We start from the raw sequence: 27,536 nt of genomic DNA, 5'->3' as shown, positions 1-27,536 counted from the left end.
GAGGGCAAATGGAAGTTGCTCAGAAACACGTCCCAGAATGCTAATAGCACCTACCTCTGGAGAGAGGCGTGAAAGATGACTTCTGCCCTTTATTCTTTCTAGCTCCATATTCTGCATTTTGAATTTTTTATAACAACCATATCTTGATGTATTCTGTGTGCAAAGTTTTTAAAAACTAAAAAATCCATTGAGTAGTTACAGTCACAACTGTATGATTTTAGATGGCACTGTGTGCAGCACTGGAGATTCTCCTCTGCGAGTTTATTAGTTTCCAGTGATCTGGCTCATGATTTGTGCCCTGTAGCTGGTGTTGCTCAGTCAGGGCATACTGGTACTTAGAGCTGAGTAAGCTCCAGCGATACCCAGAGCCAAGCACAATCCACTGCAGAGTTCTTGCAGGAAGGTTACAGAAACAGCTAGAACTCGCCTTTGCAAGAGCAGGGTAACTGCCCCCAAAGACGTCCGTCCACGTCCTAATCTCTGTGTCTTGTGAATGTGTTACCTTAGCAGGCAAGAGGCCTGGCGGATGTCATTAAAGATCCTGAGAGGTAGAAATTATTCTCGATCATCTGGTCGGTCTCAGTGTGGTCACAAGGTCTTTAAAGGGTGGAAGAGGGCAGCAACAGGAGAGTTGGAAAAGATGTGACAGTGGAAGCCAAGGTCACAGTGATGTGACCACAAACCGGGGACCGGGCAGCCTCTAGAAGCTGAAAAAGGCAAGGAACCGATTCTCCCCTTCAGCTGCCAGAAGCAACGCGCCCTTGCAGACACACCTTCAACTTGGCTCTGTGAGACCCATTTTGGACTTCTGGCCTCCAGGATGGGAAGAGAAGAAGTTTGTGTTGTGTCACCCACAAGACTAGGGTCCCTGGTTACAGAAGCTATCAGAAACTCACACACCTAGTTTTGTGTCATGCCCTGTATTTTCAGATCCCTTGCAGTTAGTTAAGTGAGGCAAAGTGACTGTGTTCTGGCCAGCAGACAATAGGTCAAAGTGACAGGCATGACCTCAAGCCTTGGCCCTAAGACTTCCCACGGGATGCCCCTCACTCTCTGGTGGTCAGCTGGAGGATGGAGTGAATCTGGCAGGGGATTCTGAGGCCCTTGGAGATGGCGGAGCTGATAGGTGAAAGGACCCCAGGGCTCAGAACAACCCCCACCCCAACCTGCTTCATACTCTGATATGAACAAGAAATACGTCGTATTACCATAAACCATTGAAACATCAGGGTTGTTTGCGAAAGAAGGTGCTTACTTTGACTAATATAGGGAGACCTGTTTTTTCAATGGTAAGGAGAACATACTTCTACATGGACTCCTGTGGAGATTTTAATGATGAGAAGCCCTCATGGAAACCTCAGGAACAGTTTTTATTCACAAATGCTCATGCTGGGGGTGCCTGGGTGTCTCAGTCATTAAACGTCTGCCTTTAGTTCAGGTCATGATCTCAGGGTCCTCAGATGGAGCTCTACATCGGGCTCCCTCCTCAGCAGGGAGCCTGCTTCTCCCTCTCCCACTCCCCCTGCTTGTGTTCCCTCTCTCACCCTCTCTCCCTCTGTCTGTCAAATAAGCAAGTAAATTTTTTTAAAAAAAATGCTCATGCTATCCTAAAATCATTTTCTCAGATCTTACAGAATAAATGTATGCTTTTATTTCTAAAAAAAAAATCCAAAAGAAAGAATGTTTTCACAATATGACTAATAACAGTTGCTATTGCAGACATTAATCTGATGCTTCTGAAATTACCATCTCTACTGTGCAGGAGAAATCAAGGACAGAGCTTCTGTCATTTACCCAGAGCCGGAGACTGATGCCCAGACACTCACGCTTAGTGTGACAGTTTTGACTTCCTCACGTGGCAGGTAATCACCAGAACCTGCAGAGTCAGGTGACACAAAGACAGGAAGGAATTCTTAAAATTCTTAAAATCCACTTCGGTTTCCAAAAGAAATAAAATATTTGGAGCCAAAGTAGAGGAACTATCACTATAGTCAGATTTCATTCAGCTAAAATGTATAGTCAAGTACTTCCCTAGAGATGCAGATGCACTCCTGAAACATCAGATACCCAGGAATGCCAATGACCATGAATCACAGTGCAGGCACTCAATGGTCCTTGAAAGAAAGAGAAATGGAGATTAAGGAACATATTCCAAATGTCAAGTGGAAGTAAAGGGGCAATAATGAGCAGAATGGTCAGGTGCTCTAAAGCTGTTTTCACCTACTTCCCGTGCCACCACTGAAGCAGCCAGGGCTGCTCAGTTTGGCAAAGGTTCCTGGAAGCATGTTGTCCCAAGTACACATAGGACACACGTCATTTCAGTAAAATGCAAATAATCCAGTCTTTCAGGCTACTGGTATGAATTTCTGAGGACAAAAAGAGCATTTTCTTCGGCTTTGAATCCACAGCCTACAGCAGAGTTTTCCCACAATTTGTGGGTGCTTGATAGAATTTTTAGTATAACCAAAATCTCAAAATTTATGAGGCTCAGTTTAATACGTACTGAGCAATCCAGTGAAAGCCTTCTAGGGCTTTCGTGATGAAAAAGAAAAACAAAAAGAAAAAAGGAAATGAACAGCAAGCTAACAATTTAAGAAAAGTAAGTGAAGTGATGAATATAGGAATATATGGTAAATAAACATTTATGGCTTTCCCATACATACCAGAAATAATCGATTACCATTCAAAATGTAAAAGATTCCATTTTTAAAATAATCAAGTCATAAATGAGAACAACCTTAATGAAGCCTACAGGTGGAAAACTATAAATCTTTTTTTTAAGATTTATTTATTTATTTGACAGAGTAAGCACACAAACAGAGGGAGAAGCAGGCAAAGGGAGAGGGAAAAGCAGGCTCCCTGCTGAGCAGGGAAGCCCAGTATGGGGCTCCATCCCAGGACCCTGAGGTCATGACTTGAGCCGAAGGCAGACACTTAACCAACTGAGCCACTCAGGAGCCCCTATAAATCTTTATTTAGAACTTTAAAAGAAGGCTTGGCTGAATGGAGAGATACTGTATTCATGAAATACAAACTGCTTGGCAGTGTTGGAGTATTGCTATGAATAATTGGATAGATAGACAAGGAACTCTATTCTCTCCCTGGGGGTCTTGCTTCTCTGACCAAACCCTGACTGCTACCAGGAGCTTATCAACATTATCATTGTCAATGTCATTCTCAACGTAATCAGTCATAGAAGCATTGGTTTTCTCAGGTAATATTCTATGCAAGCTGAAGTCTGTAAAAGGATTCATTTATTTTTCTATTGCCTTAATCCTTAGAAAGGCAAATATCATTCTTCCCATGCTATAAATAGTTAAATAAATTGATACCAGAAGTCCCTTGAGGAGCAAGGGTCTGACATACCCATTTTTCATTCCAAAAGTCACCGTGAAGGGAAGAGGAGGTGTGACTAGCCTGGCAAACAGGGCTCCCACCCTTGTTTACCTGGAAGAGGTCAAGGGACCACCTCAGCTCAGCTCAGCTCAGCTCAGCTCAGCTCAGGGCCATACGAGGGATTCAGTAAATCAGGTGCGTCTGTGCACATAAAAATTCAACCCTCTGAATGTTTTGCTTTTAAGGGGCTGATCTCCGTCTGCTTGGTTAAACAAAGCTCTTCTGATTAGTTCTAACCAGCCTTGAATTAGGGATTACTTGGCCTTGGGCAAGCTTAAAAGTAGAGCAAGTCAAAGCAGAGCATAAAATGAGGGTGTGATTTTGCATAGGGTTTTTCTTATTTATTGGTTTCACCAACTGTTTAACTTCCCTGAAGGTCTAAGATATTAGAAACTTCGTGCAAGAAAACACCTGCACTGCAGAGCCTCCCTAAACAGAGGAGAGTCGCAAATGCTCCGTCTCACGGGGCTGCCTCTGCACCACTGATCTGGCCCGCGCCCCAGGTTTGTGGGGGGGAATGGATCCCAGCCCTCGCTCTCTGTACTGCAGGGGGATTTCTCTTTTGATGCCCCGTCCTGCCGCAGTAAGGAGAAACTCACACAATCTCACACAACCACCGTCAGGGCAGGTGAGTGTAAGGGCAGGACGTGTAGAGGGTACAGAGACTTTGGGAGGGTCCCATGAGACCCTCATTTCATCTGTTCCATGGGAGACCCCACTGAGACAGCTCATGTCCCTGACCACACCATCCTTCGCCCTGGTGGGCCTTCCTCCGGCTTCTGTATCACACTTGGAACAAAAGGACACCTGGCTGCTCCGGCACTCCATGGGGGGAGGGAGAGGGTGACAAAGAACACCCCGAAGACAAAAACAACTGCTAATATGTCTCAAATAACATCCGGCCCTGGTGTCTTGTTAAATTTTGTTCAGCTTGTTCTCCATCTCTCAAGCAAGAAGTTGATGCCTCCAGGACATTAGCTGTGCCTTACATCTCTACACGTGCTCACTGGTCAGCAGAGGGCCAACGACATGATTGTATTGTTGACAATAATCCTGTGGGTAATATGCACTTAGGTATGTCTAGGGGGCTTTCGCCATACAGGGGACCCATGTCTTAAGTGAGAGTTCCCAAAAGGGGACCCTCTGATGATTCGTGTACAAGTGATGGGTTGATTATGAAAGTAGAGCTCCCAGGGCCAACTGGGAAGCCAGGAAGGTGAGATGAGGGGCCTAGCAAAGGCTCACTCTCAGGCCAGAGCCCCACCAAGGGTAGCTGATCCCGGTAAATGACACCTTGGGGTTGTCCCCAAGGGATCCGTGGGTGCTGGGACTTAGTCCTATTCTCCAAGACTCCCAAGGGCAGTCCTTTAAAAATGCTGGGGAGCACACAGATATGGTGAAAAGGGTCCGGGGTATGAGCAGAGCCTGGACACGGACCAGTAGAGCATCCCCACTGACTGGACCAGTGAGGACAAGCGTGGCCCGGAAGGGACGCTGGGGCGCACCACACTGTGGCGTAGCTGTAAGACAAACAGAAGCAGGACAGGAAAACATTAAAAAAAAAAAAAAAACAAAACCCTGAAGCAAAGGTTTGCACACCTCTGGTTCACTGAGAATCTTTAACATGTAATGTCAGCAGTATTGTGACTCTTTGAGCAATGGCTTCAGGCCAAGAATTTACCAAATAGAGCTGCAGAAACATCAGTGACAGTGATTGTCATTTCAGAACGTCAGCAGGCATGCACTGAGATACAGGAGAGAATTCAAATTCAGGTGACAGGCGCTTGGAGATAGGAATGCCCATGGTACTTATCCACACAGATGCATTACATAATTTATGGGGAAAATGGTCTCGTAAAAAATTAAGGAATTCTATTACTCTATTTTGCACACGATATTTTAAAGGAGCACTTACGCTGGAAAAGTTGGAAAAGAGAGCATGACTTCTAACTTGGAAGACCTTTCCCCTTGCTTAGAGGAATCCTTCTCCATGTGCGGCAGGTGTGGCTCTGGACCAGCAACCATCCCGCCCCGAGGGTTTGTTGGAAATGCACATTCTCAGGCTGACCCTGCAGCTCTGTGGGTGGCCCGGCCTAGTGCAAGCTCACAGCCCCAGGTGATTCCGGTACATGCTGAGGTTTGAGAACCATGAACCATTGCTTTAGAAAACCACCTACGGGGTGGGGGGCACCTGGGTGGTGCAGCTGGTCTAGCCGCTGAACGCTGGACTCTCGTTTTCACCTCCAGTGAAGATCTCAGGGTCCTGGGACTGAACCCTGCGTGGGCTCCTTGCTCAGCGTGGAGTCTGCTTCGGATTCTCCCTCTCCCTCTGCCCCTCCCCCCACCCTCTCTCTCTCAAATAAATAAATAAATCTTTTTTAAAAAGAAAGAAAGAAAACCACCTATTTGAGGTTAAGTTTATGATACAGAAATGAGGGAAAGGACACTGGAAAGAGTTCTAATTATCAACTTAGAATTAAGATTCTCAGAAAACTTAACCTTATTGAAGCTACACAAGATAGATTTTATTTTGAAAATGACAACATCTTTAATGATTTTCAGGCTCCAAAAACTCATGTTCATTATTTTAAACTAGGGGCATTACAGAAAGGAAGTACATATTTCTTTATATATATACATGCGTCTATGGGAATAATGAGCGTTCCCTTAAATCCCACCACTGAGGAAACAAAATCAGTTAACATTTTGGTGTATGTCTTCTAGATTTTTTCCATATATATATATATAATATATACATATGTATATTTACCAAAATAAAGGATCATACTAGACATGTTGTTTGTAAATCTTTGCAAAGTACTTTTTAAATTTAAATGTATACTGTAAAGGGATGCCTGGGTGGCTCAGTCGGTTAGGTGTTCAACTCTTGATTTCCACTCAGGTCATGATCTCAGGGTCACGAGATCACTTCAGCTCCATGCTGGGTATGGAGGCTGCTTAAGATTCTCTCTCCTCTGTCTCTGCCCTTTCCCCTCCCACTCACACTCTCTCTCTCTTTAAAGTAATTAATTAATTAATTAGAAATAAAAATATATCATGAATCTCTTTAATATGAATAGGCACAGGTCTACTATCTTGAGTTAACGTCTGCATCGTATTCCATCGGAAGGAAAACCACAATTTTTAGCGACTGCCTTATTAATGAATATGCAAGTTATTTCCAACATTTGACTATTATAAACAACACTGCAGTGAACGTCCCTGTACTAACGCCTTTGTGTGCTGGGCTGAGTCCATGCCTTGCAGATCTCTCCCCCAAATTATATGATCCTACTTCCACGTGTAAGCCACCATGCTGGGGCACAAAATGTCACCCCTTCCTTACCCTCTCCTGCATCTCCTCCCCCTCTCTCCCTCTGAGCTCCCTCTTGACTTCTCTCCCCGCCCGCCCCCCCCCCCACAGCCTCTCCCAAGCAGGAGCTTTTTCTGCAGGAGGAAACTAGCTGGACTCGGCCTCCCTCTACACCAACCCTAAAATCATGCCGGAAACTCAGGTAGCAAGGGAACGCACAGGAAAAAAAGACTGTATTAGGAACTCTAGTTAAAAATTCCTTGTATTTTCTCTTTGTCTCCCAAGGAAGCCCTGCCTGCGCCTCTGGAAAACTGGCGCCCATCGTTTCCCATCCCAACGGAACCGCAAGGCAGATCACGCCACTCTGTCAGCCCGTGTAGGGACCGGACTCGCAAGGGCTCAGAAATGGCTACTGATCTTCCAGGGTAAAGCCAGGCAGAGGAAGGAAGAAGAATAGAGAGGGATGCTGATGAGGGTAGACGGAGCAGAGAATGGGGTGGGTGGGGAGGAGGGCGAGGACTTTTCACAGAGGTTTTTGTCGTTTTGGAGCAGGGAGCAGAAAAAGCTGCCGCCTCACGCCCCTCATCACCTGGAGCGCTGATTACACTTAATACTCCAGCAATTTGTGCTTCCATAAATCCTCAGGCCACTTTTCTTTACGACCTCGAACAAAATTCCATTTCTGCTGTGGTGGCTGCGGGCCATAATAAATACATCTCCGGCAGTTTCAGCTCACAACGTTGCCAGAATCCTTGTGCCAAATCTCAACCGAAAAGTTGAAGTTACAAGCGCCCGAGCTACAAATTTTTTCAATGTGTTTTTCTTTTGACCATATAATGGGGATAGGAAAGAGAACTCCCACTGAAATGTCAAAACGCTTCTGAAGTTGAAAGAAGACAAAAAATACCACCCGTAGACTAGTGATATAAATCATACACACATGCACACACACACATATTTTCCATTCTGCTGTGTCACTTGCACCAATAGATGCCAAGAACAGAATGGTACAACTTTCCGGTAAACCTGAAATTTTAGGAGCTCCTGGGTGGCTCAGTCATGATCTCAGGGTCCTGGGATCGAGCCCCACATCGGGCTCTCTGCTCAGCGGGGAGCCTGCTTCCTCCTCTCTCTCTGCCTCCCTCTCGGCTTGCTTGTGATCTCTGTGTGTCAAATAAATAAGTAAAATCTTTTTTTAAAAAACCCTGAAATTTTATAAGAAAAATGTCTAATCACCTGAGCAAGAATGTGAGCCTGACTAAAAGTAATAATACTGTAGAACCACCCTTTCTGCAATAATGGCAAATTACTGTAGTTGGTGACCTCGTCGGCCACCCTCTCCAAGCCCCACTTCAGCCCACTGTCCCATTCCAGGCACCTCGTGCTCTGGACCACCTGCTCAGGGCAGCAGACCCTCCTTCGCCTCTCTTCTCACTGGGCTTGCAGACTCACCTTGCCACCCTGACCACGTGGAGCCCACTGCCTGCCTCTGTTGGGTTTATCCAACTCTGACCCTGGGTCATGGGGTCCATATAGTCCTTCCACCTGCCACCCACCCAGACTCGAAATCCTGCCAGGGCAGCTTGGTCATGTGACATGTCTTGGCCAATGGGAGACCACCCAAGGCGACAGGTGCTTCTTAAAGGAGCTCAGGCCAGCTAGAGAACAAGGGATGGCATTACCCAACGGTTAACCCAGGCCCAGCTGCCCTAACTCCCCTAGAGAGTGGTCAGAAATAATAAACTGTACTTGTTTAGAATACACAGATAATTTGCACATGAAACCAACGGGGATTGTCCTAGTCTTCACAGACTCTGTCCCCTTGCCGACACACTTCCTTGTGTTCTAGATACAGAACCTGTATCTGCGGGCCCCAGGGATATAAGGCCACACTTTCAAAAGACACTCACTGGATTTCTAGCTGAATAGCCCCAAATTAGGAGACACCACTTGCTGGTGTTTGGGCATTTTCATTGGAGTCGCATCATCTTGAAGGGTCCACACTGACTCAGGAACAGCCCCGTCATGACACTGAGGGTCCCCAGAGGAAGCATCACTCAAGGCCTGAAAAACAAGCTCTGCCTGGAAGAGGTCATAGCTCCCCTGACTGAATATCTCCACGTGTGAGTGCACACCTGCAGACACACACTTCTGTGGCTGCATTGCTTTGTGCATATGCAGCCAGGCTGGTGACAAGGGTCACTGGCCAACCCCAGGAGGTGCTCGCTGCCCTCCTAGCTGGGCAGAGTGGACTGTGTGGTGCAGAGCCACTGCTCATGGCTGGGGGCCTTTGGCTGCAGGGACCCAGACTCTTCCCAGGAGCCTCGAACAGGCCTTGACAGCACAAGCAATGTGTTCATCAGAGGCCCAACTCCTCCTGGAGGCTGGCCGCAAGTGGACCTGAGGAAAGCTTCTGGGCCACTTCTGGAAGACGGGAGTGGAGACCTCAGGGTGTGGACAGATGCACCCACGGCACCAAGGGGACTAGGTATCATTCTCCACTTCCTGGGAGACTTTATGGAAAGGTTACTGCTGGGTGTAAAGACACCAAGCGGAGTTAAAGACACACGGCAGGTGGAACAAAAGGTGAAGGCATAGTACTCTCTTCCCACTTTACTCGGCTCCCTTGTCATCAGTTAGTCAAAGAATTCATCTGTGTCTTTCCTCCAAATTTAACTGTAAACTGCTGGGCAAGAATCGATATTCCATGTTTTCAGGTGCTAGGCAAAATGCTATGAACAGTGCGAAATATATCCTGACTGGACTCGCCAGCGAAAGGAGTAACACACCCCGATGTGTCTTATTTTTAAATGATTATAGATCAGATCTCCCCTGACAAAGAGAAACAATGACAGACTGTATCCATATCAGAATAGATGCACTTAGGGGTGCCTGGGTCGCTCAGTGGGTTAAAGCCTCTGCCTGCAGCTCAGGTCATGGCCCCAGGGTTCTGGGATCAGCCCTGCATCAGGCTCTCTGCTCAGCAGGGAGCCTGTTTCTTTTCCTTTCTCTCTGCCTGCCTCTCTGCCTACCTCTGATCTCTTAAATAAATAAAATCTTAAAAAAAAAAAAAAAAAAAAAAAAAAGAATAGATGTGCTTAATCCGGATGCCTTCAATGGCACAGTGGAGAGAACAGTGGCCCAGCATCTGAAAACCAGATCTCTCGTGGACATTTTTAGCTCCGCCACCAACCTCCCCCACCCGCTCGCACTGGGGAAGGGCCTTCACTCACCTGGGCCTCCATTGCCTCACCTCAAAATGTGCAGCATTTGGACCACTTGTAAAGGGCCAGTCTGACCTCCACGGTGCAATTACTTCTTTCTGCTGTAATAACATAAATAGACACAAGTATAAAATAAGGTATCAACCATTTAGGCTTCTAGCTGGCTTTCAAGTATCATCAAAGCACATTCCAAAAACATTGTTCTTAGGAAGCAATAACAATAGTACAAGTCCTAGGGCTCGTCTGGCAAGAGTAATGTAAGAGAGAAAGTCACGTTTCTGAGAGCCCCCAGCCCTCCCCTCTGGGTGTGCACCGCCGCGCAGACTCAGCCTGGACTGGCTTACACTGCGCAGCGCTGCGGGCAGTTCTCCAGCTCCTGTGTGGAGACGGGGAGCTGGAGCCTCTCTGCGCCTCCCCTGGCAGGTGAAGGAATAACACTGGGCACCAGCCTGACCGCAAACACGATCGCAAACGAGAAAACAGAATTGCAGGACAGTGGGGGATTAGAAAGCAGGCCTCCAAAGAACCAAGAATATGCTTGTATTTTAGATCATCCCCGATATTCAAACAAAGCTCTAGTCCTGTAGAGAATTCCAAGGCTTTTCAGAATCTGTCACGATACTTCTGCCAGGAAAATGCAGGAATCAAAAACCCCTAGGGACCTTTCAAGGTTTTACATCCTATTCTGTTAAAATATAACCTCAAGGAGCCTCAGAAATACTGATTGCAGTGCACAGATCGGCCACCAGAGGGAAATAAATATCTATCCAGGAAGATGAGAGGACAGTGGAGCTACGTCCTCCTCCACCTGCCAGAGCCAAGAGCTTGGTGGCAGCAGTGTGCCCTTGTTCCCTTCCCATGGGTCCTGCACATAAAATAGTTCAACCCAGCTATGCACGTGACAGGTGTGCAAGTAACAGACATCCATTCTTTTACTCAAATCAGAGCGTTTTCTTTTTATTATTTTCTCCTCATTTATTTATATGTATGGAACAAACCTTGAGTGCCCTCTATTTGCAAAAAAAAAAAGACATGCTCCCGGGATTCAGGCTGGACACAAAATTCTTTTTTTTCGTAATTCAATTAGCTAACATGTAGTTCATCATTAGTTTCAGATGTAGTGTTCAATAATTTATCAGTTGCTTATAACACCCAGAGATCCTTACACCACGTGAGGTCAGGCACAGAATTCTAATGGACTTCTAACCTAAGCTGAGTTGACAGTTCTCAGAGATACTGTCTCCAAAATCAACCAGTTAGGATCTTCACAAAGTGTGTGGCCTCTGCAGTAGAAGGACATAAGGTCGCATCATCTGCAAATAGCAGAGAGGTATCCGTACCATGGGCAGCTGTGGGGGACTGGGAGTAAATGTACTGCGTACTGCTTCCATGGACTCATGGACTCTCTTAGTGGAAACTAATTTTGTTTTCTAAGCCATTCATTCAGCTAGCAAACAGTTCCTGAATACTACTTGTTTACTTATAATGTGGTAGATGTTTCTGGAATTGAAAGAGAAAAAAAAAGCAAAGACAACCTGGGGACATCAGAACCTGTACTGCAGGAGTCATGCCTCTGCCCTGTCTTTCAGCCTCACCCTGCAGTGGCTGGACTCATGCGGACTATGGATGAACTCCCTCCTGTTTGCCCCGCACAGTAATGCAGAGCAGCATCTTCACAGTGCCCACCTGTCACCTCAAATTTGTATGCCATATGCCCTTTGCTCCCTGGAAGGGAAGGGAGTGGTCCCCCTAAGTCTTTGGGGGATTGTGTCATCTGTGCCCCAAAATAGCATTTCCAGGGCCCCAGTTCTCAAGAAGCAGTTCCTCATGACACCTCCCTCCCCCGCCAGCTTCAACCTGCAACCTCTCTAGAATAGCTCCAGAGCCTTCCTCTTGCTGCCTTCACTGCCTCCACTCAGGCTCATGGTCCCAAACTTCCTCTCCTCTCCTCCAGCCACAGAATAAACCTCATTTCCATTTAGCATGAAAGGAGTCACAAACTATCTTGTTTTTCTGTGTGACCCCAGGGTTTGACCCCGGATGCTGTATATCAATCTGATCTTTACAGCAGTTTGGGCCCTATGAAAGGAGACTAGGATGAAGAATCAAAACCAATGTTGCATTCAGAATTAAAGTGTGTAGAGTAAACCTGCTCCAAGAATAACTTTATGGGACACCTGGGTGGCCCAGTCGGTTATGTGTTCGACTCTTGTCTTCAGTCATGATCTCAGAGTCATGGGATCAAGTCCCACATCAGTCTCCACACTCAGTCTGGAGTCTGCTTGAGAGTCTTTCCCCCTCCATCTTTCTCCCCCTCTGCTCCTCCCCCTGCTCGCTCTTTCCCTCTCTCTCTCAAATAAACAAATAAAAGAATGACTTTAAATGATCTAATTTACCTATAAAGTTTTGTGTAAAGATATAAATCCTGCCTTTTGGATAGGAAAGTTTGGTAATGTTTAAGTTCTCAGAAATTATAGCTTTCCTTCTATAAACTTCCGTTCCCTCATGAGTATACACCCATCCATCCTTTCAAAAAAGAAATGATTTTGCACCTATAAATACCAGGCATCCTTCTAGGGCTGGAGCTATAGTGAGAAATATGGCTGGGTCTCCATTCGAGAAAACTCAGTGTGTCATGGAACGGAGGCAGGTATATCCACAAATCATCACGCAACCAAAAGGCTTTGCACATGTGTGCTGGTGTGCATACATATAGGACAAACCACAATTAGAGACTCTCAGCACTCCATTTTCATGGTACTGGATGTCCTTATTTCATACAAGATTAAAGACAGCTGGGAGACCACAGAGCTGGAGATACAACCCTGTGGGCTCAGATAAGAAACATTCAAAGACAAACAGGAGACCAAATGACCACACACAAAAGAAGTCATAACTAACAACCTATGGTGCTTGAGGAAGGCCCAAGCAGAGACTGAGAGGAAGTGGGTGTCAGGAGCTGCTGGTCCAACCTGTTACATCTTCATTCAGCATCTAGGGGAAGAAGCAGATCATGTTCATCCAAACAGCAAAGGATGCCATGCAGAAGCTGCTATAAATACCAAGGAAGGCAGGGCACATAAATCAGACCTGGGGATAAGCGAGCACAAAGGGAAACCAAGAAGTCCACAGCCCTGGTTTTCCTGGAAGAAGACAGCCTGAGGGGTAGAGCAGACTGGATGTGGGTTAGTCTGCTTGGGTTACTGTAACAAAGTACCTCAGGCTGGGTGGCTTAAACCACAGGCATTTATGTTCTCAGATTCCAGAATCCAAGATCAATGTGTCAACAGGTTTGATTTCTTCTGAGGCCTCTCTCCCTGGCTTGTAGACAGGCACCTCTCCCTTGTCTGCACAGGGTCTTCTGTCTGTGTTTCTGGGCTCAGACCTCTTCTTATAAGAGCTCCAGTGACCTCATTTTAACTTAATCACCTCTTGAAAGATGCTATCTCCAAATACACTCATGTCCTGAGTTACTGGGTTTAGGGCTTCAATGTTTGAGGTGAGGGGGAGGGCATGATTCAGCCCCTAACAGATGGCAACCATGACAAACCCCTTTTTCCAATAAAAAACACTTTCCTTTTGGACAGCCAGATGTCACAGAGGAGGTGATTCACCTGGTAATTGGAAAGGACTAGATATAGCAGCAAGCTAACCTATGGACATTGGCTTCCAGCAAAACACAGTTTATGACCCAGAATTCCAGACTCATTGTCCGGACTGAATAAATGATCCCCTCTTGTAAATCTTGAATGAATGTAGATGCTGCCCTAATGAGAAAATAAAAAGTATAAGGGTCATTTCAATCTGAACTAGTTTTGGTTGTTAAGTTTTGTTTTTGTTTTTGTTTTTGTTTTTTTAATTTATTTTCAGCATAACAGTATTCGTTGTTTTTGCACCACACCCAGTGCTCCATGCAATCTGTGCCAATACCCACCACCTGGTTCCCCCAACCTCCCACCCCCCGCCCCTTCAAACCCCTCAGATTGTTTTTCAGAGTCCATAGTCTCTCATGGTTCACCTCCTCTTCCAATTTCCCTCAACTCCCTTCTCCTCTCTAACTCCCCTTGATGAATACCCAACTTCTGTAGCAACATGGCAGGACTGGAAGAGATTATGCTGAGTGAAATAAGTCAAGCAGAGAGAGTCAATTATCATATGGTTTCACTTACTTATTTTTTGTTTTTTGTTTTAACACCAACAGCTCCATGAATTTGAATGACATCATCCCTGATTTACGGCTTTGGGCATATAATAAAAAATTGATCTTCTGTGTTAAAAGTGTATTGTGTTTTTTGTTGACAGATATTTAAAGAATTACTATTGTTTTATTAGGAAGATTGAAAAACACATTTGTTTTTAAAGGGTGTCTGAATCAGCATTATCAGGCAAAAGCAAAATTCCCATCTCAGAAGCAAAGAATATCTTCAGAGCCAGGGACAGAATCTGACTCTTGACCTTCCTTTCATAGATGTAACTCAGGGGTGAAATAACAGAAAAGATGAAGGCAAATCAAATGCACCTGAGCATGCGATTTCACTTTTTCACCTGGCTATCAACACACTTAGCTTGGCTTCTGGTTCTAGGGGGACATCCTGCATGAGCAGAAGCTTTTCCAAAGGAACTTAATGCCTCCAACTGCAGGCAATCCAATAGCAGAAAAAGCAATCCATAATGAATCCCTGGCTTTTCGCTGCTGCTTCTTCTTCTTCTTCTTCTTCTTTTTTCTTTTTTGTCTTTTTTTAAAAATTTATTTCTTTTCAATGTAACAGAAATCATTGTTTATGCACCACACGCAGTGCTCCATGCAATACGTGCCCTCTGCAATACCCACCACCTGGTTCCCCCACCTCCCACCCCCCGCCACTTCAAAACACACAGATTGTTTTTCAGAGTCCAGAGTCTCTCATGGTTCATCTCCCCTTCCAATTTCCCCCAACTCCCTTCTCCTCTCCATCTCCCTATGTCCTCCATGTTATTTGTTATGCTCCACAAATAAGTGAAACCATATGATAAATTTCAGTCAGCATAATCTCTTCCAGTCCCACCCATGTTGATACAAAAGTTGGGTATTCATCCTTTCTGATGGAGGCATAATACTCCATAGTGTATATGGACCACATCTTCCTTATCCATTCGTCCGTTGAAGGCCATCTTGGCTCTTTCCACAGTTTGTCAACCGTGGCCATTGCTGCTATAAACATTGGGGTACAGATGGCCCTTCTTTTCACTACATCGGTATCTTTGGGGCAAATATCCAGTAGTGCAATTGCAGGGTCATAGGGAAGCTCTATTTTTTTAATTTCCTGAGGAATCTCCACACTATTCTCCAGAGTGGCTGCACCAACTTACATTCCCACCAACAGTGTAAGAGGGTTCCCCTTTCTCCACACCCTTTCCAACACACATTGTTTCCTGTCTTGCTAATTTTGGCCATTCTAACTGGTGTAAGGTGGTATCTCAATGTGGTTTTAATTTGAATCTCCCTGATGGCTAGTGGCTTTTTGTTTCTTGATGGACCACCATTGGGAAGGGAAGCCTGGCTCCCCCTGCTGTTGAGGGCCAGATGGGGCCGGCGTGGATGGGCCCATCCCCAGAGATGCCATCTTTAAGATTCCTGTGATAAGGTGGGGGCCCAGTTGGGTGGCTCTCAGAGAGCCACAATCGTCTGGAGAGTCTGGATCTGTGGGGTCTGGGTAGTGCCAAAAAGTGCATGTCTAGAAATCTCCAGGTGGTGCAGTGCTGTGGATCCAAAGACCACACATTGAGAAGCACTGTCTTGTTGGTTGCCACAGCCTGGCCATATGTTATGTTTTCCATTCTGCCAGCCAGTTCTTCAAGAAAAGTGTTGGGAACAACACTGTTTCTAGGCAGGGCAAGAGGTCTCCTCTCTGGCTGCTGCTTGGGAGGCTGGCCCTTTGGCCTCTCTCTGGCTGCATCCTGAGCTCAGCCTTGGTGACTTCTATGTTTCCAGCGTTTTTTTCCCATTTATTCTAGGTTGTCCAAGTTATTAGCATATAATTGTTCATAGTAATCTCTTAAAGTGTTTGTAGCTATATAGTATCAGTTGTAACATCCCTTCTTTGGTTTATAATTGTATTTATTTATTTATTTGAGTCCTTGCTCTGTTCTTGGTAAGCCTAGGTAAATGTCATTTTTGTTTATCTTTTCAAAAAAAAAAAAAAATAGCTCTTAGCTTCATTGATCTTCTCTATTGTTTTTTCCTGGTCTCTCTTTCATTGTTTTTTTATCTGGTCTTTATTATTTCCCTCCTTCTTCTAACTTTGGTCTTCATTTGTTCTTTTATTAGTTCCTTGAAACGTGAAGTTTAGTTATTTATTTGAATCTCTCCTTTTTCTTAACATAAGGTTTTATCATACACTAAAATTCTCCCTCAGAAATGCTTTTGCTGCATCCTATAAGTTTTGGTATGTTGTGTTTCCATTTGTGTGTGTTTCGATATTTTTTGAAATTTCCCATTTTGTTTCTTTTTTTGGCTCATTGTTTGTTCAGGAGCCTGTTGTTTAATATACACATATTTGTGGATTTTCCAATATTTTTCCTTTTATTGATTTCTAGTTTTGTATTGTAGTTGGAAAAGTGAGTTGGTGTGATTTCAGTCTTCTTAAATATGCTAAGATTTGTAACCTAATATATGATCTATCCCAAGAATAATCTGTGTGTACTTGAGAAGAATGTGCATTCTGCTGTTGGATGGAATGCTTTGTATAAGTCTGTTAGGGCTATTTGATCTACAGTATAGTTCAAGCCCAGCACTTCCTTCTTTATTTTCTGTCTGGACAATCTATCCGGTGTTGAAAGTGGAGTACTGAAATCCCCTACTTTTATCACATTGTTGTCTAATTCTACCTTCAGATCTGTCAGTATTAGCTTAATATATTTAAGTGCTTTGATATGGCATGGATATATATTTATGATTGTTACATATTCTTGATGAATTGAACCCTTATCATTACATGTAGACCTTCTGTGTATTTCGTTGTGACTTTGGAGTTAAGGTCTATTTTATCAAGTAGATGTGTAGCCCTCCCGGTTCTCCTTTGATTTTCACTTGTGTGAAATATCTTTTCCCATCCCTTGACTTCAAGCCTATTTGCTATTAAAGCTGCAGGAAGAGGAACACCTGGGTGTTTCAGATGGTTAAGCGACCGCCTCTTGATTTTTGCTCAGGTCATGATTTGGGGGTCGTGAGATCGAGCCCCGAGTCAGGCTCCGTGCTCAGCAAGAAGTCTGCTTATTCCTCTCCCTCGGCTCCTCCCCGCCCCCAGCTCACGCTCTCCCTCTCTCTCCCAAATAAATAGATGAAATCTTTAAAAATAAAATAAAACAAATAGCAAGCTGAAGTGAGTTACTCACAGGCTGCATATATTAGGTCTTCTTTTATTCATCCTGCCACTCTCTGGTTTTGATCAGAGAGTTTAGTCCAATTATATTTAGAGTAATTATTCATAAGTAAGGTCCTACCAATCCCATCTTAGTTATTGTTTTCCAGCTGTTTTGCTGTTCCCTTGTTCCTTTCTTGTTATCTTCCTTTGCAAATTGATACTTCTCCACATGGTGTGCTTTGACTGCATTATCTTTGTCTTCTGTTCATCAAACAGTAGGTTTTTCTTTGTGGTTACCATGAAGTTTACATAAAATGTCTTATAGATACATTCATCTGTTTTGTGCTGATAACAGTTTAATTTTGCTTACATACAGAAACCACCCCTTTATGTTTTTGATGTCACAGTTTGCTTCTTTTTATATGGTGTATTCATCAACAAATTATTATAGCTATTGTACTCTGTCCTTCAGTCTTTATCTAGAGTTAAGTGGTAACATGTAACCATATTACAGTATTAGACATTCTGAATTTGACTGTATACTTACATGTGCCTGTGTGTTATATATTTTCATGTTATTAATTCTCATCCCTTCATTTTGGTTTGGTGAATTCCTTTTAGTATTTTTTATAAGGCAGGTCTAGTGGCAACAAGCTCTCTAAGCTTTTGTTTGTTTTGGAAAGTCTTTATCTCTCCTTCATTTTTAAAGCATAACTTTGCCAAATAAAATCTTCTTGGATGGCAACATTTTTTTCTTCCAGCATTTTTAATATATCATCGCATATCCTACCTATAAGGCTTCTGCTGAGAAACTTATGATAGTCTTATGAGGTGCCCTTGTGAGGAATAAGCCCCTTTCCTCTTGCTACTTTTAAGAGTCTCTCTTTATCTCTGATTTTTTTTTTTTTTTTTTAGTTTTATAATGTGCCTTGGAGAAAATTTTTTTGAGTTATATTTACAGATTTATAAGCTTCATGAACTTGAATGGCCAAATCTTTCCCCAGATTGGGAAGTTCTCAGCTATTATTTCTTAAGTGAGTTTCCTGTCCCTGCCCCTTCTCCTTCTGGGACTCCCAATAATGTGCAGATTATTATTATTACTTTTGATGATTGTTTCTCTGGGTGACACAGTTATAGTCAAATTGTTCTTCTCATCCTCTCAAATACGTCCAATGGATGTTTTTGCTCTAATAGTGTGCTGGAACTTCTCTGCTGGACTCCTAGACTTCCACAAAGGCTCTCTTGCCTGTGAGTAATTGTCTAACCCATGGTTCTCCAGGGACTCCTGGCCCATAGCCCAGAGGGGCTGAAGCAGGTCACAGGCCACAGCAGGGTCCACAGCCAGGACTGAGGTCTGTATGCCCAGTACCCAGTGCACCACAGGCAAGACTCCTCCAGGTCCCCTGCTGCATGGTGTTGAGTCCCATATCCCACTTCCGTCTGTAGATGAACGGTAAATGGCTATTGTTGATGAAGGTCATCTTTTCTGGCCATCTTGCTGATGTCACTTTTCATAACATAATTTAAACTTGGGGCACCTAGGTGGTTCAGTTGATTAAGCATCTGCCTTTGACTCAGGTCATGATCTCAGGGTCCTGGCACAGAGCCCTACATGGGCTCCCTGCTTGGAAGTCTCCTTCTCCATCTCCCTCTGACTCGCCTCCTCACTAGTACTTGCTCTCTCTCTTTCTCATTCTGCTCTCTCTCTCTCTCTCTCTCTCTCTGTCAAATAAATAAATAAAATATTTTTTTAAAAAAAGAAACATCAACACGGAAGAGAAATAACAAGTCTTCATATTTCCAGGAAGATAACTCTCTGAATTTGTTTAACATCAAGAATAATCCCAGTTCAGCATACAGAGCAGCAGCCCAGATAGTGCTTGTTGATGTTAAATGAACTGCAATTTTTTAATTCACTTACAAATAAAGTTCTATTTAAATCTGTAATACTTGCTGATGTTACATGAACTTAACCCTCCTTAAATGAAAAGAAACTTGAGTTCACTTAAGGAGCAGAACTCTTTCTTAAAGCAATCCAGCCTGTAGTGTGTTATGTGATCGGATATATCTTGGAGCAGAAGGGAAAGAAAAGGAATGACGGGCTTAAGTTTAGACCACCTCAACCAGATATAAAGGGTCCAAGGAGTGTTTGATCTTGGCCCAGATTCAGGGCAGAAGTTGTTAGAGAACCCAGCTGCTCTGCAAGAGTTAAGGAGGCAGTGGGTTTGTATAACCAGCAGGGAAATCAAAAAGATCACAGTGAAGAAAATACACTGGGATCCTTGCATTTCAGCCATCTTGTGTTCTTGGAAACAGAAACTATATGGGTGGTTTTTTTCTTTGCAATTACATATAGCAACTGCTCTGTCCATTCAGACACTTGTTTCTGCAGCAGATCAAATATATGCTGCGTGTGGGATCCTGGGCTGATGAAATGAAGGAGGGTATGGCCGGTGGAGGGGACCAGTGCAGAATCCATCCCAGGGCAGTTCTATCAGCAGCAGCATGGAGGGATGACAGGTGTAAGGGGAGCATGGAGAAGGAGTCTTCCCACCTGAGAAATAGGGAGGCTTCTAGAAGAGATGACACTGGGCCAGGTCTTACAGTCAGAGGACCCAGCTGCCACAGACGTGGGGCACAGGAGGAGGGTGTCCCCAGGAACAGCCTGCTACTGCATGAAGGACCTGTGCTCCCAGATGACGACAAACCACTCCCCCGTAGGAAAGCGAAACAATGGGATTTGTGTTTCTCAGTGACAGTGGGGCAACAACTGAGAGTGTGTGTTGGACGGAGCAGAGAGCAGAGACAAGAACACCTGCTGGTCTTGATGTTCCTGCAACATGTAGAGCAGGAAAGACGGGCAGAGATTGCAGCCACAGGGGGAGGAGTGTGGTGAGATGTTTTGTAGGTCGAAATGAACAAGGCTTGCTCTCCAGTTAGACAGAGCGGGCGAGAGATGGGCCACAGAACATGCTCACGCCTTTTGGGAATAAAAGTAGATAAATTGATTAGTAACTAAAAACCAACATTTATAAATAAATTGATTAGGAACTAAAAATCAATATTTATAAATTTTATAAAAGCAAGAGTGGCATATAACCTATAGTATCAGCAGCATTTAGTTCAAACAGGCTTCTCATACTACAGCTTCGAGACACCGGTTCCCAATATTTCAGGTGGAAATAGAAGTGATCTAAGTTTTTGTTTTCCCTCCTTTTTTCTTTAAACAATATCTATGACAAGAGTAATGACCTCAAAATTGTGAGTGTCAGATTTTGGAAGAAATATACAGGTACATAACAGCCTGTTTAGTTGGAAAGAAAAGAGCTCATGGAGCCCCGATAATGTCTTGCTGAGCCCCCTCCCTCAGACACCCTCTTTCCTCACTAGGTATCGGGGGAGAGAGCCTTGCTCCTTCTTGTTCTGTAATTAGAAACCCTAATTACTATTCACTAATCACTGAACCCACACTATTTCTTTTAACCTTCACAGTGACCTTGTGATTTACATTCCAACACCATGGTTAGTAAGTGAAGGACCCCAGATGCACTTCTGGTCTATTGAATCTGCAGCCCAGGCTTTTAAGTCGCAAAAAAACAACATCTTTGCCTGGTGGTCCAGGACCCCCTTTTTGCTGATTTACTATCTGTGTGGTTTATGGAAAATGGTGAGTGAACTAGGTGAAAAGCCAGGGGCTGGGCAGAACAATTAGCATTTTACACAAGGTGAAGGAGAAATGCCTAAGGTGACAGTCAGGACAGGTGCCACCTCAGAATGTCCCTGAAGCCATCCGCCACCACCCAGGGCTCCCGCTCCACGGGCTGGACTTCGGCAGGAAAGAGAGCCGGGTGTGGGCTCTGCAGCACAGCAGGGAGGCACAACAAACTGAGAAAGACACTGGGACTGGACGCCCCTCCTCCATGCTGGCTCTGCCTACCCCTGCAACCAAGATTTAAGAGATTAGTCCTTTGGGAACTCCCTTGGGAAGCCCAAGAGACTGAGGAAAGAAGCTTAAATCCAGGGGTTAGCCTTGTTCTCCTGCCAAAACCCTGACTTTACAGAATCAGGCTATGTGGGAGAACTACAGTCTTCCCCAGGGAAATCAGCCTTCTCTGGAGCCTCCACCCATATAAGCGATTTCCTTTCAATGAGTTTAAAATTACAAAAGAAAATCTTGTTCCTTTGGAAACTTTATTTCCAGTGGGGCACAGAACTAGGATATAATTTAAAGTACAGCATTCCTTTTGTTACTTGTAACAAATGTGCTGAGTCTCTGCCTCAGAGAGACAAATGCTGGAAAACGTGAAGTGAGAGCAGTCTAAAAGAAAACAGAGAACGTAATTTTTTCCACTAGTAAGTTTTTCACAAAGATAAACCTACTGCTCCGAGTCTTTATAAAATCTCAAGTATGCATATAACCCCACTACGTGCGGGGCACTGTTCTAAACACACTGATTCCATAACAACTCCATGGGGAAAGGACCATTACTGATACCATTTTACAGATTAAAAACCCGAAGCACAGAGGTTAAGTAATTTGCCCAAGGTCACGGCTAGTCCTTGGCAGATGTGGATACAAACCTCTTAAAGCATAGGTTATGCTATGCTATCCTGCTCCTCCTTTTGTGGTAAATAAGAATTGTCTAGTATGAATTATTTGTGCCTTGGTAAAGGAAAAATGAACATAGCTCAAAACAGCTGGGCAATTCCCACCAGACTGAGTCCCCGGACCTTCTGACCAAGACTCCCCAGCCCCACTCCACGACCATTCATTCCACCGTAAAGCCCAGACTCTGGTCCCCAGACCTGAGGCTGCCTCAAAATTGCCAGGTTAACCAAAGCCATGCCTACCTCCTCAAAGCTATTTTTCCAGCACTTTGACTCCTACTCCCAGCAGCCTTTCTGTCAGTGTTGACCCACGTCATGGACAGGCTGGGGCAGGGGGCAGAATCTTATCAAACAGAGTCTACGGTGCAATAGACTGTTGGCTTTTTAAAGAGGTGCTTCTCAACCCAAAAGCTTCTCTGATGGGTAGGAGTGCAGACAATGTGCCAAAGAGAATAAAGAATTAGGTGTCAGGCAAGGGACATAGTTTTTAAACATACATTTTTTTTTTTAAGATTTTATTTATTTATTTGACAGAGAGAAATTACAAGTACACTGAGAGGCAGGCAGAGAGAGAGAGAAGGAAGCAGGCTCCCTGCTGAGCAGAGAGCCCGATGCGGGACTCGATCCCAGGACCCTGAGATCATGACCTGAGCCGAAGGCAGCGGCTTAACCCACTGAGCCACTCAGGCGCCCAAACATACATTTTTTAATGAGATAATTCACATACCAAGAACTTGTACAACCCTCATTACCATGATACAGGTTTATATCACTAAAAACTCCTGTGTGTCCCACATCCCACTGCTAAGAGTCAGCTCCCTGTCGGCAGGCCACCCTGCCTGATGGCCGGCTGTGAAAACTTGTGCACATTCTTAACTTCACTGGGCTTCAGTCTTCTCACCGCTAACATGGGACAATAGCAGTACCAACTCATAGGCCTACTAAGAGGAGAAAGTGAGTTAGTCCATTTAAGCCCTTAGGAGAGTGCCCGGCACTCAGGAAGCACTCATGAAATATCAGCAGTTACTCACCTGAAGGCCAAGTTCCTCCTGGCTCTCTCCTTGGAGAAATCTGGAAAATGACCACAGGGATGCTGTCATTACGGACTCTCACCAGCAGGAGGCACCCAGCCTCCAGGGCTGAGATGACTTCCCTTGCGGTTGGAGCCCTGGAATGGAGAACTCCGTTTGGGATTGCTGGAAGCAGAGGTGTGTTTCTAAACATCAGGAAAATTTTGTTTTAAGGGTCACCGCAAAGCCCTCTGCAAGAAGTGACGCAGGAGGGCATTTGGCAAGTTCTACTGTGCCTCCTTCTCCACCCATCACCTGTTTGGAAAAGGCCAGTGTGCCAAGGTGTAGATGGGAGAGCAGGGCGGGCCCAGGAACAAGGGAGGAAGGAATCTGGGCTTGTAGCTGGAGGTGGATGTGCTGATTTTATTTTTTTTTTATTTTTTTTTTTAAAGATTTTTATTTATTTGTTAGAGAGAGAGATACAGAGCGCAAGCACAGGCAGACAGAGTGGCAGGCTAGAGGCAGAGGGAGAAGCAGGCTCCCTGCCAAGCAAGGAGCCCGATGTGGGACTCGATCCCAGGACGCTGGGATCATGACCTGAGCCGAAGGCAGCCGCTTAACCAACTGAGCCACCCAGGCGTCCCAGATGTGCTGATTTTAATTCCATGATTTCTTCCAGGATTAACTGATATGCATCCACTTAGCCTAGCTGGTGTGGCCACCTCCTGAACATGGGGTTTGGTCCACAGGAAATCAACTTCCTTTCAGTTTCTTCCTCCTATCCTCCTCCAGTCAGGAGGTTAATGACCTATTCCCTGGATCTGGGCACACTGTGGACCACCTGTCCTAATCCTGCTGGTATTTCTAGGTTGAGCTCATAATCTGCCTCTTTCTTCCAGGGAGCCTTCCCTGATCTGTCTAATTCAAAAAACTCCTCTGCTGAGCATCTCTCACTAGCTGTTCCACAGTCAGGCACTGTCTCCAATGTTGCCTGTCTGGTACTTACTTTTTATGTGGCTTCCAGGGCACAGGGACATGCCTTATCTGTTCCCCATGTAGAAGTCAGTGCAGAGTCCTTCATGGAGCTCAGTAGATACTGACCATGGAATGACCAGAGAAGGGCCAGGAGTTTTGTAGGTGTGCGAGAATGAATGGATGGCTCCTTAATCTCCATCATAGACATAAAAATTCCCACTCGAAATGTGACTTTGCCCATGGGTGTGACGTGATGAGCCACTTTCTCCAATGCTGTAATCAAAATGTGACAAGCACAAGCTCTTAGAGTCATGTCTGATGTAGGAAATGTGCGTCGTCTGGTCCCTTCCACTCCCTCAACAGTGTGCGTTCCATTTTTCCACCGTGGTTGACTTGACTTATTTCAAATTCCACGGGATTGTTGGCCACTCGCTCTTCATCTCGGAAAACAGAGGTGCCCCTGGCCCCTGGGCAATTTGAAGGGGAGCCTAGCCAAATAGTTGAAGATTTGCATGGAGTTTCAGTCTCCCTGCCCGGAAAATGGGCATGCCCTGTGTGCTCTCCTGCTTTTCCTTGTTCCCATCAGGAATCTGATACTAGTTTAAGTCCATTTCCTATGCCTTGTCTCTTATGAAATGAAATCACTTTGTTTTCTTCTGAAAGGCAATGAACACATCAGAAACCAGCTGGGAGATTTCAGGATGGGGTGGGGTGAGGGGTGACTGTTCTCTTTGCCCTCAACATTTTCTGACTGCTTCTCCTTAAAAGTTAAAGCATTATTGTCTCAGAAAGAGCATTCAAGTGAATCTATGTATCTGACAACTGCTAAGCTATTGACCCTCTTGAACGTGTCTTAGCTGTGCTCCCCCCCACTCAGATATGTCCCAAGGCAGGGGCCATGCCCTCTTCCTCTGTTCTCTACCCCCAGAACCTACCCCCAGCACTGGGCCAGGTATTTTTCAAGTGCAAGAAGTTGTTGGAAGAAGAGATGAGATGAATGATGGGACTGCCCGTAACCCTTCTGCCCAGAACACACAGGGTGTGCTCATTTTCCACATAAGGAGACTGAAACTCCATGCAAACCTCCAGCAATCTGGCCAGGCTCCCATGGCCAGTCAGAGGAAGTGGCACTTCTCCAGCCCAAACCTCCTGGCTCTTGGGAATCCCTGTATCCCTGTTCCCCTCTGAGTCACTCTGCATGCCAGCCCAGGGCACATGGTACAAGGTATTTTGGACTCTCTGATGCCCCACGGAACCCCCGAAGGATTAACTGTCATGAAGCCAGGTTGGGAAAGGCCGAGGTGGACACCTGACAGGAGACCGCCTCGACGGGGGCACCCAGCACCCCGCCAGCCCCAGGCTGGTGCACAGCTCCAACCTGCTCTCGCACACACACAGTCTGCTGGAAACCAACCCAGTGTGATTCAACTGTCCGCAGCCCGGAAGCTCAGCCCATGCTCAGCAGAGCCGAGAGAGTGAAGAAAAGGATGTGATCTCTATCAGGCTGATGACTCAGAGGGGCTGGCCCACCCCAGAGGGCGCTGGCTGGCACAGCTGCGGCAGGGGAGTATGTCCGTGTGTCCATGTGTCTGTGTGTCAGAGCAGTGCAGGGGCTGCTGGCTGCTTCCAGACCCTGCAGTCCAGTGTGAGCTGCTTCTCCAGCCCGCAGCTTCCCCGTGGAGCCCCCCTGCCCTCGGCTACTGCTTGATGATTTTGGAAAGGGCAGCAGGAAAATGAGGAAGCCCTGAGCTGGACGACACCAGGAGGGGAAGATGGACTTTCTCGGCTTTCAGAGCACTTTTTTTTTTTTTTTTTGCAACAACTTTCCTCTCATGTAGAAACCTGATTTCAGGAAGGGAATAAATCAAGCCATTAGTCTGGAGGTATAAATAAATAAGAGCACCCTACTCTGCTATCTGTCTTTTACCAGGGGTCGAGAAACATGGAAAGGAAAGGCTCTGTTAAGCAAGGTGATGTCAAGGTGCCCGTGGGACACAGATGGGCACCTCAGGAAAAACAGGCTTCTTCTCCACTCCTAAAAACCAGGCTGGTGAGAGGCCACTTCCTTTGTCCTTTGTTCCTGGTTCAGTCACATGGGTTCTTCGTGTACATGAGCCATGGTGCTGGAGGGAGAGCTGGCTCAGCCCCCCAGCACATCCCCGCCAGGGACCCATGCTAGGAGCCCCATTCGCCACCACCAGCCTTGATGAGAGGAAACCTCTCTGAAGGCCTGATAGGCCAGGGATGCCAGTTTGGACTACTTTCTTAGTCAACATGACTGTATACAAACCATTCAAACCCAAAGCCTGACGTACATCCTGCCACACCTGCCTTGTCCCTCCGCTGTGTGAATGAGTAGTCACAGAAGGAAAACCATCTCGTCCTTGACGCAGGGATCAACGCTCCTACTCTCTGCATCCCTTTGTCATAAAACTCGTGATTCCTGCCCATCCGCTAATCTAGAATCTCTCGAGCCTTTATAAGATGTAAAAAGTATCTAACCCTATAAAAACTGTTCATTTTCTGGAGCACTTTTTTCCCTGTGAAGGGTGTGTTTCCCAGACAGCTGTCCTAACTTGGGCTCAAATAAAGCATTTTTCTAACTTCTAAAGATTCCAAAAGGTGTGCTCATTTTGTGTCCACAGCCATTGGCAGCTAAGCATGACCATCCACCGCCTTGGGTTTGTATATATCTTGACTCCTCGTTTCCCCGTAAGTTCACATGAGGTCCGCTGTCCTTTGTAACCTGCAGGGTCAACCAGACTGTGGACAATGGCCTTCATTTCTGCTTGACCTTGGAATGAGTTTTTGCATGGGACAGTCAGGGAGTCCAATATTTAGGGATTTCTCCTTGCAGTGAGATCTAATGCCCCAGCTACAAGACCTGGGCCCTTTCAGAACCAGGTGATGAACACAGGACTACCCTCACTTGGGAAGACGGATCCCTGGGTGCCCAGAAGACGCTCAGTCTCTCTGCTCCTGCACCTCGCTGCCAACACTGATGGGGCAAGCAGCTCTCCCCTGACGACCCAGAAATCAAGGCTCCTGATTATGAGGGATAGGCCAGGAGAAGCCTGAAGCAAGATTTCCTGCTCTGGCCCCTTCAGCTCCCCAGGGCTCCTCAGCCAGTGTGAGGACACTGATTTCCCAACCCCTGCTTTCCCTCAGTGCAAAATGGGGCATTTTCTAGGCTAAGTGAGGTTCAACCCCGGGGATCTGCAGAGCATCCAGGCCCTACCCTTTTTGACTGGGACAGTGGGACATACCACCGAAACAGCCACCCTGGCCATTGACTGTCTGAGGGTTAGGACCTCGCTGATGGTTCATTTACACTGAAATTTTTTTTTAATTTATTTTTTATTTATTTTCAGCATAACAGTATTCATTATTTTTGCACCACACCCAGTGCTCCATGCAATCCGTGCCCTCTCTAATACCCACCACCTGGTTCCCCCAAGCTCCCACCCTCCGCCGCTTCAAACCCCTCAGATTGTTCTTCAGAGTCCATAGTCTCTCATGGTTCACCTCCCCTTCCAATTTCCCCCAACTCCCTTCTCCTCTCTAACTCCCCTTGTCCTCCATGCTATTTGTTATGCTCCACAAATAAGTGAAACCATATGATAATTGACTCTCTCTGCTTGACTTATTTCACTCAGCATAATCTCTT

At 45.5% G+C, this 27,536-nt stretch overlaps 1 long non-coding RNA gene across 1 annotated transcript; it reads right to left on the bottom strand.

Moving 5' to 3' along the window:
- Window positions 1-22,572: 22,572 nt before the first annotated feature.
- Window positions 22,573-24,119, bottom strand: LOC132017517 (uncharacterized). Its single transcript, XR_009404306.1, has 3 exons — window positions 23,901-24,119; window positions 22,916-22,955; window positions 22,573-22,825 (listed from the first exon to the last, which is right to left on the bottom strand). It is a non-coding gene; the product is annotated as an uncharacterized LOC132017517 (long non-coding RNA).
- Between the last annotated feature and the right edge of the window lie 3,417 nt (window positions 24,120-27,536).

This window comes from Mustela nigripes, chromosome 5 (assembly GCF_022355385.1).
Source record: "Mustela nigripes isolate SB6536 chromosome 5, MUSNIG.SB6536, whole genome shotgun sequence".
NCBI lineage: Eukaryota > Metazoa > Chordata > Mammalia > Carnivora > Mustelidae > Mustela > Mustela nigripes.
The sequence above is the reverse complement of the archived record's forward strand: the minus strand, read 5'-3'. Positions and strand labels throughout refer to the sequence as shown.